Source organism: Bactrocera dorsalis, chromosome 3 (genome assembly GCF_023373825.1).
Source record: "Bactrocera dorsalis isolate Fly_Bdor chromosome 3, ASM2337382v1, whole genome shotgun sequence".
Classification (NCBI taxonomy): Eukaryota; Metazoa; Arthropoda; class Insecta; order Diptera; family Tephritidae; genus Bactrocera; species Bactrocera dorsalis.
This window is the reverse complement of record NC_064305.1, coordinates 58,627,472-58,640,035: the sequence shown is the minus strand read 5'-3', so window position 1 is coordinate 58,640,035 and position 12,564 is coordinate 58,627,472. Positions and strand designations below refer to the sequence as shown.

The following is a 12,564-nucleotide window of genomic DNA, read 5'->3' as shown; positions in this document are numbered from 1 at the left end:
AAAAATGTATGAACTTAAGATGGACCGTCACTGTATACTTCTGATCGTAGTATGTATAACAGAATGTTAGATATCTTAAAAAAAATTGGAAGAATATTTCTTGTCATCAAAAAAACAGTCGTCGCGCTCGCGACTTGGCTCTCTCGTCACTGTTCACAGTCATAACTTCGAAGTGGTAGATCATTTCGTCTATTTAGGAACCAGCATTAACAGCAAAAACAATATCAGCCTCGAAATCCAATGCGGAATAACTCTCTTTAACAGGAGCTAATTTGGACTGAATAGGCAATTGAGAACGAATAAAGACCAAATTCCACAAGTCACTCGTCATCTCCATCCTGCTTTGTGGTGCAGAGTTTTCGAAAGAGAAATGAGCCCGAAGTGATCTCCTATCTTTTCTTACTATTCTCATTGCCTTCAGAATAATTTTCAAAGTTTGATAAGTTTAAAGATTCAAACCGAAAGCATTGGCTATCCAAAAAGGCTTTCAACTTAAGAGCTTTGGAGTCAGGCAACAGCTACTATCACTAAAAACCCATAAGTAAGTAATTTACTCAAACATATGTCTTCGGAAATTCGAGCAGCAGCCAGCCAGCTGAGAATATGATGCCATTATCGAATTTTAGCCAAGCGCCTTAAGTTTTCCGTTTGATAAATGTAAATGACTTAGAGAGATATATGTGCGAAAATGGCCCATAAAGAAGTTGTTGACTTCATTGTCGTGTTGCTTACCTCAGCAGGAGAAATGCAGAAGGGGGTCTCTTCGTGCGGCTGCGATAGTTGACTTCGCCTCTTTCTTACTTTTTTCTACGGCACTACAAATCACACACAATTCATTACACACGGAATTAAAATTTCATGAAACACACACGGCTGAGATTTATGAAGCAACACATATACATACATACATATATATTTGTATGTATGCACTATTTATGTACGCGTCTGTATGTATGTGGATATATGCGCCCTTTGCCGATTGTGTGTAGGTTTGTACGCCTGTGGCACATAAATCTGCAATTACAAGGTTTCCGTGTGTTGTCGAGCCAAAGATTTTATTTTGCTTTGCCGATCTTACAAACAACACTTCACAACAACAAACTTTTAATATACCGACTGGTATTTGTTCTTTCTTGCACAATTTGGGTATTATGTTTGTACGTGTGTATGGGCGTTTGTTGCTACACCCCTCTGCCGAATTGCACAACCGTCACTTTGGATTTTTGGCCACCTTGCTCGCTCGCTTGCTTTCTTGCACAGCCACCACCGAAGGCGCAGGCGAAGGCAGAGGTGAAATTATGAAATTTGTGCCTTTGATTTCACTACTGTGCTGTCATGTACTTATATATGCATATAACGGTACATATGTATTTTATCCACACACTTCGTAGTATTCTGTGCACAATTGCAATGCGAACGTTGCGTACGCTATTTATTTACTCTCGTGCGAGATCTCAATTCACAGCACTACTTCACTTGTTTCGACTGCGACTACGTCGAGCGAAATATTTTTAACAACAAGGAATTTTTTTGGTCTGCTATTTTTAGCTGTAGACGTGTTTTTTGCGCGTTGCTCGCCTAAACGGAGCTGCCTGAAGGGAGGTCTGCGTACGAATCGAACGTAGCAACGACCTCAGCACTGAAATGCCACACTGCGGAGCGCACTTTTACCAATTCGATAAAGCTTTCAATAGAAATTTCATTTCCAAATCATCACATTATCTTTAAATTTTGTTTTGCACAAATTTCCACATGCCTTGTTGGCAAGCTCCCTGTGAAAAAGTGCAGGAAAATTCTTTGTATTTCACTTTTTTCTTTTGATTTTTGTTTCTGCTTTACGTCCAACGCTTTAGCCCACACAACCGTGCCACATTACCCGTCCGCCTCAAACGCGAATCATATCTGAATTGTATTCTAATTTCCGTGCATCGAGTGGAGAACATGCAGCTGAGCTGACGTTTGTTGTGCGACGGTGCTCCGGCGAGCGGATTGTGCTCTTTTTGCGCTCTGTTTCTGATTGGAAATGTCAAATGGTGACATTTCCTGCAACTGACAATGTCAGACAGCTTTGTTTGGGGTAGAAATGCGCATGTCTTCGGCTATAACGGTAGTCTGGTGGAAAAGGGATGCATAGCTGCTGCAAACACAGGGTGGTTTTTGTCGTTATTAAATGAATTTACTTAAACGACAAATAATGAAACTTGTGTTTAACCCTAATGGCGAGCCATTTCCTGTTGAATTATTTTCAAACAATAATTAATGTCATATAATTAAGTTAGCTAAGTTATATGCGTTCCAAATACATAAGCGTTCGATAATAAAAGCAGTTAAATACATCGAAGGGTAGGTATCATTTGTGATTATTTGCCACACACGCGTTTTTTGATTTAAGTAAATGTATTTAATACAAATATAAGTAAATACTTAGTGATAATTCAAAGGAAATCTCTTCAAGTAAGAGCTTTTAATTGTAACGGCAAGGTACTATGCCATATATTTTATTAAAAAAAAAGTAATTTTACAGCTCTACAAAAATAGAAAATATTGGCCAATCTTTGAGATACACTGTGATAAAAAAAAGTCAGTTGAATTATTTATCAATAATTATTTTGTCGCCTACAAAGTAATCCTCACCAGACGTAATATACTTAAGCCAACGATTTTTCTAATCCTCGAGACACTTTTCATAAGCACTTTTTAGAAAGGGGATTTCAGCATCTTCAAGTGAATTTTGTGTTATCTCTTCGATCGACTGTAAACAGGTTCCACGGAATGGCAAATTCAGTTTGAAGAACAAGCTAAAGTCACACGTAATGATAAGTCCGGTGGTTGATCGATGGTGTTCATTGCGTTCTTGGCTTTAAATTAGATCACAAGCGTGGCTCGATGCGATGGTAGAATATCATCGTATAAAACCCATGGCCGTTTTCGATTGATGTTCTCTCGAAAAACTTTCAATATGGTCAACTAGAACTCTTTATTGACCGCCTGTTCTTCCGGAACAAACGTACAATACACTAAATCACGAATATTGAAAAAACCAAGGAGTATCAACTTTATTTTTGAGTGTTTTTTTTTTTGGTTTCGACTCGTCTTTTTCCCTCCATTCCGATGACTGTTGAATTGTTTGCATATCAAACTCATGAACTCGTTTCATCGGCAGTTATGATATTCTCCATGAATGTAGGATCGAAACTAGAACGATTAAGTATGTCGAGAGAGAAAAAGAATCATTTTATCGCGAAGAGTCAGTCATACTCCAGAGAGATGTCGAGCTCTCTTGCCATCTCTCTAACACTTGCGCGACGGTCCCCCACTTTTTTTTAATATTTTCATCAGAATGAGGAATTCGAATGTCGTCCAGAACGAGGCTTGTCTTCAACGATCTCTCTACCGTCTTCGAAGACTTTATACCACTCGTAGGCTTGGGTTTTTGATAATACTTAATCTTAAATTAGATTAATCCTAATGAGAATATTTCAATGATATTTTTCTATTTTTATGCCGACGATTGATATACTTAATATAGATATTTCCGGCTTTTCAGTTGACTTTTATTAGTTTATTTAGGTCAAAATGTGCGATGTTTGAACCACCTAAGTTAATTACAAACCCCAACCCCTAATATTACGGCATCTCTACCACCGGTTACTTTTTCCTCAGTTTGGAGGTCGACACTTATACCCAGACTTTTGAAGATAAAAATATTCCAGTCAAGCATGAAATCGGTTGCTCAATATGCTGGGAGGCGGAGGACAGTATAACAAGTGTTGCTGCAATCTTTTCTTAAATAATATCTTCCAAATAATATCCGCATATTTCATATACATACTCTGGTCCAGAATTATTAACAATGCTAACCTCTGGACGGCAACCAAGCAGCTGGCCTTATACCATATGTAGATTCCGATGCCGTAAATGGATCTGTAATACTTTGCGAAAATCACAAAAGAGGCATTACCGAATAGTACTAGGCTGTAAACCTCAAAGAGGTCGAAGACCAGAGATCAGCCAATAAGCAGAACGGTCATTGGTGGGGAGAAATTAAATTTCTAGCGATAAATAAATCTGATTGTAATTTACAATCTAGTCCCGTTAGCCTTCATGAAATAAGTATTCATCCAACGAAAAAGTTTTATGTTAAATATATTTTTGTGCTTACAAATCTTCTTAAATAATATTTAAGTAAAAATATTACGAGTAATCTAAAATGATTGATCGAATTCTCTATGCTAGCCTAGGAAACCGCCAGCCACACCACCAGCACCAGCGAAACCACCGCCGGAACTCTCTGCATAGCGCGCCTTGTAATGACCACCTCCAAAACCGCCACCGATGCCTTTGAAACCACCCAAACCGCCAACACCGCCTACACCACCAAAACCTCCTAGGCCACCGCCAAAGCCACGCGAACGAATGTGTATGCTGGTACGGTAGCGCTTGAAACCACCGCCAAAGCCAGCACCAGCGCCTGCTAAACCACCGATACCGGCACCCGCCAAGCCACCGCCTAGTGCCGCAATGCCAGCACCGCCCAAACTTCGACCTTCAACACCGAGTGCCGGCTGTTGTACTGCGACCGGCTGTTGCACCACGATCGGCTGCTGCACGCTAGATATTACAGGCACTTGCTGTACGCTTTGTAGATTAGATATCACTGGAACTTGCTGAACCTGTTGTAATTGGGAATATACTGGAATTTGTTGCACCGATTGTAATGCGCTGAGATCGCCACCGTAATTGGTAAAACCATTGAGCGCATTTGTATAAGCGTCGGAGTTACTGTATACTGCATTGTTGGCGCTAAGTCCACTGAGACTGTCGTCCAAACCACTTGCTGCATGACTGTAACTGGTGCTGAGTCCACTTAAATCACTCGATAAGCCACTGAGATCTGTCGAGAGACCAACTAGGTCTTTGCTATAGTCACCGTCAACGCCGAGGGAGCGCGTTTGTCTGTAATCGGGTACACCGTAACTCGTGGCTGGCGGCGTCAGTTGCGCCTCTTCAGCATAAATCGTAGTTGTTGTGAGAGCTAATATGCAAACTAGTAATACTCTTGGCAGGAACCACATATTTGCCGTGTATTCTGAAAATTGAAATCGATGTCGTATAAGATTTTCAAATTGTCTAGTCAAGTTTATCTTGCGATTGCCTGTGCTAATATAAAATCTTTTCGTAACCCCATACGTCTTATATAGTTTCACACGCTTTAAGCTTAGTAAATACTAAGTTTCGAAATTTGTTTTTGACATTTGCCGACGTGGCAAAGTCATTACACTTCACATCAACAAATTCAAGTTCAACAGATTTGCGCTCTCAAAAAGGGAAAAGTAAATACGCGTGTGCTCACCTCGGTAGTTTCCCAAGTCTTATTTACTCTTATTTATGAAGAGTCATGTTTGATCGTCATTATTGACCATTTCAATTATGTAGCCTCGAAAAAACTTAGTTTACCCAGTTATTGCATAATCTCTGGCAGAGTACCTTCGAAGGTAATGAAAGATCAGTGGCAAGCTATTGATGACGTTTATGCCGCGATGTGCTGTAGCTTGTTGTGGTATGTGATACTTACAGCTTAACTGACCAAGAAATTGTTTGTACATGATATTTTGGAGTAAGCTAGAGCTCACCGCATGTTAATGACCTTATCTCGTCTGTTTGTTTACATATCTGTCGCGGAGGTGCTAAATAACTACTGCCCTGGAATCAGAAAATATTGAAGAATTGTTTACCAGTATAGGAGCCAATATTTTACTTCTATTTACTAGACAAAGTATCATGAAGAGCATACAAAATGTTGGATTGCTCATTTGGTTCTGTGGTGAAGTCAAAGAAATCATTTTAGAAATTTCGAAATTATTAGCTGAATTCAATCGATTCTCATTCGATTATCATTCGAAAGAACATCCTATAAAAAGGCAAAGAGTCAGTTAATGCATTGTTTATAAATTCACACTTCTTTTTGTGCTAACTAAGCGATTATTTTTTCGCTCCAAACTCGATGAGTCACTTTTTCTAATACTGGTTACCGGATCGGATCCAAATAATGCGCCATATAGGTATTAGTTGAAGCACGAGAGACTTGTAGAGTATCTCTTATGTTCGTGAAGAGGCGACTTTAATCGTTGATTGCGTATTGGTTCAAGGTGGCACTCGTCAACTAATTCAACATTCGATTTGAATTTATGCTTTTCATATCCAGTCCAGAAATTCTGATATTATAACCAATTGCAAAAGCTTATTGAGTTGAATCATAAACTTTTTTTTTCTCCTAATAAAATAATATCATAATTGTTTTGCTATTATGTATATCTGCATTATAATGTATTTACTTATCACTTGGTCAGTATGAATTCAGATTCAAATAGTAGTTTCATCATGAAATTTTAGTTGGGTAAAGTACCAATTACTTACTAAAAGACGTAAACACGAGCAGCGTACAGTAGAATCGATCAGTGAAAATGCTAACGGCGTCAAATCGCACGACTGAGGCGGCCAATTGACTATGAGATAACACGTTCACCAAAGTTAGTTTTCAATAAATCGTTTGTGACATTCACTGTGTGGCTTGTGGTGCTGCCCTGTTAAACCACCACAAACTGTCCTAGTAAAAATATTCGGTTATCATTGAGCGGTAGCAATTCCCTTGCACAGTAACGTGCCGGTCTTAATTATTGCGGAAGAAGTACGGCCCAATGACACCGTCGGCCTATAAGCCGCACCAAACTTTTTTCGAGATGCAATGGTGTCTCATGGAGTACGTGTGGATTGCTGCCTGATCAATAAAGCATATTTGGCTTATTGACAAAGTCATTCAGAAAGAAAAGTGCCTCATCGCTGAAGATGCTTTTGCGATGGAAATCTGAATCATTTTCACGTTATTGCTCAGCCGAATTCACCACCATATGACGGTTGTGGTGGTCAAGCGGCATCAGTTCTTCAGTCAATCTGATCTTGTTAAGGTGTAGATCAAGATCTTTTCGCAAATTTCGTCACAACGAAACAACTTTTTATACTCTGAACAGTTCGCCACGAAGTTTTTAACACCCAGGAGTAAACATTGGTGCGCTATAAAAAATATATATAAATGATGATCGCACACTTTACACACACCTTTTCCCCCAAAAAGCTAGCGGAAGTGTGGAAATAGGACTACTATATGTTATATCATTAAAACTGCTCTATCAAAATCAAATTCTTGTACTAAATTTTACTATGTGACCAGATATCTCCACGAAATTTGGCATAGATTACACTATTCAACAAATCTAAAGGAAAAAATTGCGACTGATGTGCTAAGAGGCCTATGGGGTATATGATGTGTCCTGATTACGAATTTGAGTTCAACATTTTTCCATCACGTTTAGCTATTTTTGTCATTTTAATAAATGGTGGTGGTTTGACCGCTACACCCCTTGATTACAACTCAACAAACTATGTGTTAAGAAATCCTTTAGCAACCCAAAATTAGCAAGAAACAGCCTCAAATATCACAGTTTAGAATGTTTAAAAGGCCTTCGGTGATAATTGTTCGTGGCGAGCAAGTGCACCAATCAAATGGTACACAAATTATTCCAAGGAGGTTGACGACGAATCACGTCCACGACGGCCATGAAAATCAACGGATGATGCAAACATCAATAACGTTAAGGATTAGTGCTTGATAATCGACGACTAACAGTAATTGATCTGACTGGTATTGTTGAAATTTTGGAAGGATCAGTGAAAACCATTTTGAAATATCATTTGGGCCTAAGAAAAGTGAAAGCGTCGCGTTAGCGTCTGTGTATCCAGGATATCATGAGATAAGTATATGCTTTCGGCTCGGATCAGGCGATAAATCGGCCCAATATCATGGCAAAGCTGAGCCGAAGACGATAATTTTCGATTAGCAATGTGTGGTGCACTCCGAATTCCTTCCGACCGGTCAAATTGTTAACAAAGAATGATGTTATGTGCGCGAAGAGGCCATATTTATCGGCCGACAACTCTTGGTTTTGCACCACGATGATGAACCGTCGCATACTGCCTTGATTCTTCGTGAGTTTTTCACCAAATTTACAACCAATTTCGTGCCGCAACCACCGTATTGGTTTAGCCCCGAGCAGACTCAAATAACTACTCCGCGGAAACTGTTTTAAGTCAATTGATGACACTAATCGTGAATCGCTACGAGCACGCGCATTGAGGGCCACTCCAGAAATTGACTTTAATAATTGGTTTGAGGATTGAAAAACTGTTGGCACAAGTAATACAACTGTCATCAAAAAGTATGTTGAATATGTTTATAAAAAAATTCTTCATTTATTCTTCCAAATTAATTTCGTCCCGGCCAAAGTATTCCCCGTCGTATAAAATGCACTGTTGTCACTTTAGTCAATGCTTTCCAGTCGGGGTCCCCGTATCAGCCAAATCAGGTGAATACGTTATGAGCGGAGTTTTTTACAAAAACTCAAGAAGTCCCAATGCAGTATGACATGGTCCATTATCGTGATGGGGGAATCAATACTTCTTCGTCCAAAATTCTCAACGATAATCACTCATCTTACTTTTTGATCACAGTAGTATGAGTGGTTTCGGATTACCATTCGTCGTAAAAGTTTCCGATTATGTTGTTATTGAAAAGTATTTTATATAAACTTGAAATTTCATTAAACTTTTTGGGTCCCTTTTTGCACAGTCTAACTCCACTGTGGCATGCCAAAAAATTGCCAAAAATAAGTTGAACATCATACGAGTTCCTATGCTTGTGGTAAGGTGCAAATTGATACAGTAAATGGTGGTATGCATTGTGATTATGTTTAGCACAAGCTGAAATTCAATTGCGAGTTCATAAAAAGTCAGCAGTGTTTTCAAGTTGTTTGCTTAGACGAAATATAAACGCACCACTTTTTATCGCATTCCGAGACGATTTGCCAGTTGGCTTGCAAAAGTGACCAGTAACGCACCGTTAGTGAAGTAATAGCCGAAAATTGTTATTTGAGGATTTTGTGTGAACTCAGCGACAAAGTGTGACAAAATTATTCAAATTTGCGGATAATTCCAAAACATTAATCAGTATTCGCCGCAATATGCATAAATTCGCGGTTATCTGCGCCTTGATTGCGTTTTGTGCTTTGCAAACAAGCGCTAAGCCCATACAAGACGAGTCAGTTGAAGTGACACCAGAGCCGGTGACGGAATCGATAGATGTGGAGGAGGCAAGCACTGACGCATCTGCAACGGATGCGCCAGTCGGAGAAAAAACTGAGGAGTTCGTGGAAGTGAGTCCGCAATGGATGGGCGAGGAGGTGTACGTAGCCGTGCCAGAACATGAAAGATTCGTGCGTCATATTGGAATTGGTGGCATTGGCGGTGGATTTGTGGGCGGTTTTACGGGCGGTGAAATAATCTCTCCTGCTTATTCGGTTTCCTCGATCCAAACTGTACCAGTGGTCGCCAGTGTGCCTGTAGTGTCCAGCGTACCGGTAGTGTCCACTATTTCAACTTACCCCACTTATTCTACTGGATATGGTTATGGTGGTTATTCGCCCGTTGGATTTGGTGGCTTCGGTATCGGCAAGTTCCGTTCGAGCTACTCGGTGAAAGGTTTTGGTGTCGGCGGAGGATTTATTGGTTAAAAGCTCTAGTTGAGCGCCGCTGATTTTATATAACATTAATCAAACTTAATTGCAAATCTATTTGTATTTTATTTCATTTGATTTGTTGTACACAAGACGGTGAAAATGGTAAAGGTGGATTGCAAGGAATATATATTTTGTATCTATTGTTATATAATAACTACATTTGAAAAACTAAATTCAATAAAATTAAAATAAAAGAAATTTGTCTAATCTGATTTCCTGGCAAAGATAATAGAAATTGTGTTCAAAATCTGAATGAAATTAAGGGTGATTGAAACTACACATGAAAAAGGAAGTAATAGATAATAATGCTAATGTAAGCGGTGATCCATTTCGAGGTTCCCTACTTTTCTAAGGGAAAAACACAGAAATTTTAATTTTAATGGGGAATGTTTATTACCAATCGAAGGAACATTCTTTTGGTTTTTTTTTTTTTGAAGACTATCTCTTTAAAATGTTAGTTGGCTACGTCTCAGATGGTCCATCCGTTGAGTCCAATTGTCGATGACTCGTTCCAACATTTCGACTGGTAACTGACGAATGACGCGTGTTTTTTTTGCCGGAAGCCTGAATCGAAGCGGATCCCCATCCCCTCTTTACTCTTCGTCCGAAATGTGCGAATTTTGTTTGTTTACATACCCATTGAGCCAAGAATGAGTTTCATCGCTATACAAAATATGGTTCGAAAACGACGTATCATGGAACTTTTCAAGAGCCCATAAAGCAAAGTGATGTCGCTTGGGAAGATCGAGCGGCTTCAGTTCTTGCACAAGCTGTATTTTGCACTCTTTTAGTTTAAGATCTCGACGTAAAATACGCTGAGTCGACGCTGGGTCTCAAGATGGGTGATGGTGTTGCGAATAGTACGTCCAGTACGCCTATTATGTTGACCATAAGTTGACCGAATCGCCTGAAACCCATTCTTTATCGAACGTGAGTAATAGTGTCGAACAATTTGTAAACGTTATTCAGGCCTGAGTCTTATCATGATGAAATGCCACACAATACTGGAAAAAAATAACATGACATCTTGGCACGACTCACGTTTGATCTGTCAGAAAAATCGATTGAAAAAAGTATCTCTAGTTGTATCTCTTCTTCTTCTTTACTGTTATGGCCAAGTTAACAACAGCACCAGTAGTTTCTTACTTTCGCAACGCGGCGCCAATTTTAGATTCCAAGCGAAGTCAGGTCCTCCTCAACCTGCTCTTTCCGTCGGAGTGGAGATCTTTCTCTTCCTCTGCTTCCCTCGGCGAGTACGGCGTCGAATACTTTCAGGACCACCCGTTACAATATGATTAGTGCGTCAAAATACATTCCTATCTTCTGCTGAACACATTTGTGTTCCCTGAAAAGGGTGTATTAAGTTAACTACCATGTTTGTAGCACATAAAAGGAAACGTCGACGGCCTTATAAAAAGCTTGACGAACCGAGTCGTTTTAGTCATGTCCGCCTGTCCTGAAGTTCTACCTATAACCTTTTCTCTTAATTAAGCTACTCATTTGACGGAACCGCCGATGTTATATAGAGATACATATAACATATAGTTTACCATACAACTGGCAGATCAAATTGAAGTCCTTTAATGGGAATTGCACATAGATTATTGAAATTGAAAAAGGCACCTGTAAAGGGTATTATAGCTTCGCTGAAAATTAAGTTAACGCATTTTTTTTTGTTAAACCATAGATTTTCAAATCGATACATTTACATGTTTCGCATTCCTCACATTCTATTGATTAGTAGATGATTGCGAAAAGCTATATTTAGATGCCATTATACTTTTCTAGAAAAAAATATTTTAGAAATCGCTTGATAACTTTGCTTATTTGTAAGTAAAAGTGTGGCATTGGTTTTTATACCCTGGTACCATGGTGCTGCAGAGAATAATAGTTTTGTTCACCTAACGGTTGTTAGTATGACTTAAAAATAATTGAGATAGATATAGGGTAAAAGATCAAGATGACGAGAGAAGTGGAAATTTGGTTAACTGTCTGTCCGTCGTTGCGTCCAAACAATAAATTGGGCGTGGCACCCTAATGTAGATGAAATAATATATCTCAGTAACTAATCTATCGATTTCAACTAAATTTGATGCATTTTAATCAAAATTGGGTCTATACTTTTCTAGCCCCTCTAGTAATACCAGAGCTTAATTCAATCAGTCTGGCTTATGTTTTCCATATATGATAAAGGTTAACCCATTTCGATGTTCCCTACTTTTTTTTAAGAAAACAATACAGGAACTTCAAATTTAGTGGAGAATATTTATTATCATTATAAAGAACATTCTTTGACATTTATTTTTTGAAGATTCTCTCTATAAAATGTTAGCCGCGGCTACGTCTCAGATAGTCCATTCCATGAGTCCAATTTTCAATGAATTTGCTCCAAGAGTTGAATCGAAGCGGGGTTGTCCGCATATATAATACTTCAGACTTACTTATCCCGACGAGAAAAAGTCTAACAATGAGATATCACGTAGCTCATCTTTGAGTGCTTCTGATGGAAGCACTAATACAGGCTTTCGTGCGACTGTCTATTAGCTTAAATATTTCTGGTATTCTAGTCTAGGAGGATGGAAGATGGAGTCATGTGTAGAAGTTCACGCAAGTGAGGAAAGTTCTCTGATCGCCATTCACTTGGGAGTGGGCAGAAACGATTCTTTTACATATGACTCAAGCAGTTCACGACTTCCGGTCTTTGACCAAGTATCCTCTGGGTAGCCTAAGAACATCCGTTTGAAGGCGAGCTAAAGTGAGAAGGCGAAACATCCCCTGCATAGGGTTGTGCGCTGGGTTTGGGACCCGCCACGTAAAAAATCACCCCGAATGAAAAGGAAAAAAAAAACAGCCTCGGATGAGAGACCCCCCTTTTGATGACGACCATGGCAAACGAAATAAGGACTATGATTTGAGGGCATGCACCTGGAATGTC

The 12,564-nt window shown here is 39.3% G+C and overlaps 1 protein-coding gene across 4 annotated transcripts in view; it reads right to left on the bottom strand.

Annotated features, from left to right (window-relative positions):
• LOC105228557 (MAGUK p55 subfamily member 7) overlaps window positions 1-1,969 on the bottom strand; it is a 39,288-nt gene extending 37,319 nt beyond the window's left edge. The window contains exon 1 of one of the 4 annotated variants that reach the window (XM_049451714.1): window positions 733-1,969. The gene's annotated coding sequence lies outside the window, so the exon portion shown is untranslated. The remainder of the gene's footprint in view (window positions 1-732) is intronic. The other 3 variants (XM_049451715.1, XM_049451716.1, XM_049451717.1) reach the window with 3 other exon arrangements.
• Window positions 1,970-12,564: the final 10,595 nt, after the last annotated feature.